The sequence below is a fragment of the Gymnoscopelus braueri genome (assembly GCF_963280865.1).
Source record: "Gymnoscopelus braueri genome assembly, chromosome: 16".
In the NCBI taxonomy this organism is placed as follows: Eukaryota; Metazoa; Chordata; class Actinopteri; order Myctophiformes; family Myctophidae; genus Gymnoscopelus; species Gymnoscopelus braueri.
Genome location: NC_137616.1, coordinates 21,331,520 through 21,336,241, shown reverse-complemented (window position 1 = coordinate 21,336,241; position 4,722 = coordinate 21,331,520).

Here is a 4,722-nt window from a genome sequence, read left to right as displayed (position 1 = left end):
AGCCACTCCCCGTCCTCAATCGCTTCCCTGTCTACCACACTACCTTCACTCATTAGCCACTCCCCATTCATAATCACCCCTATCCACTACACCTGCCTCCACTCACCTCAGCCAATCCTTGTTGCAATCACCACAGTATAAATACACCTGCGATCTCTCAACTCTTGTTTGTTCTGCTCCACTACAGACCAAACATGGGTCGCGAGTACTGCGCTTGTAGATCGGCTCTTTCTGCCTTTCATCGGTTTCAAGTTTGTTGACCACATTATGCTTTCGATAAGAACTTCATTTAACAGTCCATTTATCAAGTGCCAGTAATCCGTCAAGCGAGCTTGTAGATCGGCTACTTCTGCTATTGTCTACCGAACGCCCCAGACGACAAGCTCTTCCGAACAACACCTCCAGCCATCATCACCATACAGGAGAGTGAACTTTATTTGTTATTACAATACTTTGCTAATGTTTCAGTCCTTAAGCATCACATTCTTGCATTGATTCGTTCTATGCCTTAACATCCTAGTTCACTTCGAGAAGTCTCCTCCTCCTTGCTGGTCGATGTCCCAGAGTCAAGCCACTCAACGGAGCTCAAGCAGACCTGTTCCCCGTCTACACAGTGCACCTGCATGCCGGCACCCCCCCCCCTCGCAGGGCACCCCCCCCCCCTCATCGTCAGGTTTGTATCGATGCTCTGGCCGCTTCCCTCCACCTCCCTCCCCCTCTCCTTTCCTCCTCCTCCCGGCGCCGAGCGCCCCCCACACCGCCCGCCCTCCACATTCGACCGGCGCCGTGCGCCATCTTCCCTCCCCCCTCCCACAGTCCTCTCCTTTACTCCTCTTCCCGGCGCCGAGCGCCCCCTCGGATCGGCACAGCATGCCGATTCTTTCCAAGGACGGGCGCAGCGCGCCCTCCTCCCCCCTCAACGGGTACCACGTGCCCCCCCTTCGACGGGCACCGCCCGCCCTCCACATTCGACCGGCACCGAGCGCCCCCCTTCCCCCTCCCCCCTCCCTCGGGACGGCACAGCGTGCATCCTCCGTTCTCGGACCGGCGCAGTGCGCCTCCCTCCCTTCCTCCCTCCCTCGAGCGGCCCCGCCCACCCGGGCCACACGCTCTGATTATCTCGCGCACCACCATGCTGCAGATCCAGACGCACCTCGAGCGGCCCCGCCCACTCGGGCCACACGTTCTGACGCCGCCGCCCAGCTGGCGTCCTCTACTACTCCGCTCCAGCAGACACGCGCACAGTCCACTTCCTCGCCCCCCACTTGCACGTGGACCGGCGTGCGCCTCGTCTGCTTCCAACCCCCCCCCCATCCCTCACGACCACGTGGGCGGGTGCCCAGTGCCCCAACCACTTCCAACCCCCCCTCTCCTCCCTCACGACCACGTGGGCGGGTGCCTAGTGCCCCAACCACTTCCAACCCCCCCCCCCCCCGGCAGGCTTCCCCCGCCTCGCCTTCCTCCAACGTCTTCCCTCCCTCCCCCCCCCGGCCCCGGCGAGGCCCGTCCCACATCGCCTCCCTCAAACGTCTTCCCTCCCTCCCCCCCCCGGCAGGCCCGCCCCACCTCGCCTCCCTCCAACGTCCACGTCCCCCCCCTCTCGTCTGTCCCTTCTACCTCTCAAGCACGGCGGGTGCCTAGTGCCCCGCAACCTCTGTCCCCCCTCCCCCCGCCTTCCCCCCCCGGCAGGCTTCCCCCGCCTCGCCTTCCTCCAACGTCCACGTCCCCCCCTCTCTGCCTTCCCCCCTCCCTCTCAAGCACGGCGGGTGCCTAGTGCCCCGCCACCTCTACTCTCACCCCCCCCCGCTCTCCCCCCCGGCAGGCCCGCCCCACCTCGCCTCCCTCAAACGTCTTCCCTCCCTCCCCCCCGGCAGGCTCGCCCCGCCTCGCCTCCCCTCCTTCCCCCCCCCGGCCCCGGCAGGCCCGTCCCACTTCGCCTCCCTCAAACGTCTTCCCTCCCTCCCCCCCCCGGCAGGCTCGCCCCGCCTCGCCTCCCTCCAACGTCCACGTCCCCCCCCTCTCGTCTGTCCGTTCTACCTCTCAAGCACGGCGGGTGCCTAGTGCCCCGCAACCTCTGTCCCCCCTCCCCCCGCCTTCCCCCCCCGGCAGGCTTCCCCCGCCTTGCCTTCCTCCAACGTCCACGTCCCCCCCTCTCTGCCTTCCCCCCTCCCTCTCAAGCACGGCGGGTGCCTAGTGCCCCGCCACCTCTACTCTCACCCCCCCTGCTCTCCCCCCCGGCAGGCCCGCCCCACCTCGCCTCCCTCAAACATCTTCCCTCCCTCCCCAGCAGACACGCGCACAGTCCACTTCCTCCCCCCCGCCCCCCACTTGCACGTGGACCGGCGTGCGCCTCGTCTGCTTCCAACCCCCCCCCCCTCCCTCACGATCACGTGGGCGGGTGCCTAGTGCCCCAACCACTTCCAACCCCCCTCTCCTCCCTCACGATCACGTGGGCGGGTGCCTAGTGCCCCAACCACTTCCACCCCTCCCCCCCTCTTCTCCCCCCGGCAGTCTCGCCCCGCCTCGCCTCCCTCCAATGTCCACGTCCCCCCCCTCTCGTCCGTCCCTTCCACTTCCACCCGGACCCATCACCTCCGGGATTCCTCCAAGCATCTGACGCCACACATCCACGCCCACCCGGACCCGCCACCTCCAGGCCATCCTCCAAGCAGCCTACACCGTTTCCTCAAGCAACCTTCGTCCCACAACCACCCGGACCCATCACCATCGGGTTCCCCCAAGCAGCCCATGCCGTACGTTCATCCAGACCCGTCACCTCCAGGTCTTCCTTCAAGCATCCGACACCGCATGCGACGCCCATCTGGACCTCATGCTACAAGCAGCACACACGCTAACCCGTGCCCGTCACCCACAGGTTCACCCCAAGCTCCCCCCACCCCACGATCACCCCAACCCGGCACCCCCGAGTCATCCCCCAAGCAGTCCACGTCTCACGCTGCACGCTCACCCGGACCCGTCACCTCCAGTCATCCTTCGAGCAGTTCACGTTCCACCGCAAACTGGGCCCGTCACCCCCAGGTCATGCTGCAAGCAGCAAACACACTACCCCACGAGCACGCAAGCAGGTGCCCACCACACCTCGCCACTTCCCCCCCTCCCTCTGACCGGCGCCGTGCGCCTCCTCCTCCCTTGGATCAGCGCCGTGCGCCTACTCCTCCCTCGGATCGGCGCAGCACGCCCGACAGCATGCGTCTCCCTCCCCTCCGCCCTCGGATCGGCGCCATGCGCCTCCTCCTCCCTCTACCGGCGCCGTGCGCCTCCTCCTCCCCAGACCGGCTCAGCACGCCTCCTCCCGACGCTACGCGTCTCCCTCACCACCTGGCTCGGCGCGGATCACCGCCGCGCGCCACCTCCTCCCCCGGACCGGCACAGCACGCCTCCTCCCGACGCCTCGCGTCTCCCTCGGATTGGCGCAGCACGCCGTCCCCCCCGACGCTACGCGTCTCTCTCCGCGCCTTCCCTGGATTGGCGCCGCGCGCCTCCTCCTCCCTCGGATTGGCCATGTGCGCCTCCATCGGCGCCATGCGTCTCCCTCACGCCCTCCCTCGGACCGGCGCCGTGCGCCTCCTCCTCCCTCGGCGCCGTGCGCCTCCCCCTCCCTCGGATCGGCACCGTGCGCCTCCCCCTTACGCCTCCTCCTCCCTCGGACCGGCGCCTTGCGTCTCCCTCGGACTGGCAAAGCACGCCCTCCTACCGACGCCATGCGTCTCTCTCACGCCCTCCCTCGGACCGGCGCCGTGCGCCTCCTCCTCCCTCGGACCGGCACTGTGCGCCTCCCCCTCCCTCGGATCGGCACCGTGCGCCTCCCCCTTACGCCTCCTCCTCCCTCGGACCGGCGCCGTGCGCCTCCATCGGATCGGCACAGCACGCCCTCCTGCCGCTCCTCCCTCGGACCGGCTCCGTGCGCCTCCTCCCCCTTTCGGATTGGCGCCGTGCGCCTCCTCCTTCCACCGGCTCCGCGCGCCTCGCCGTGCGCCTCCTTCTCCCTCGGACCGGCGCGTGCGCCTCCCCCTCCCAGCACAGCCCGCCCTCCTGCCGCTCCTCCCTCGGACCGGCTCCATGCGCCCCCCCTTCCTCCGCCCCCCCCCCCCACCCGCCCTCTTCCAGCCCATTGCACCCCGGCGCCGAGCGCTTCCTCCTCCCTCAGGGCGACCGGTTCACCTTCGCCTGGTCCCCGAGTTCAACACCTCCATCCACTCCGCCCATCAACCGTACTCCGCGTTTTACCCAACAGCCTTCGCAATGCCTTTTTGGGGCCACGAATGGTCGCAAAGAAGCATCCTCATCTCCCAGGCCAACACAGCCACAATCGACCCTATCAATAAGGTTGTTCAAACTCCCCCGATACCACATCATACCTCCATCGTCCCGTTCGGACATCCGTCACCCCCCAGTCAAAACTCCGAACAGCCTGCACGGAACGCCTTCAAGCATTTCCACACCAACACAGGCTTCACCTTCCTCTGACGTCATGTTCTCATGGCATTCTTCGCGTACCTCATTCTCAGCTGATCAACGGATCAACCCTCAGCCCCATCTCTCACCCCAGCCTGTCCGACACGTTCCACTCCCACGAATCCCTCACGCTCGAGCGCATCAATCCGATCAACAGGTGCATTCATCCACCACGCATCCGCTCAGATCGACTCGCCCCCCGTCCATTCCGAACGCATCCTCCGCCGTACCCCCTTGATACGTTCC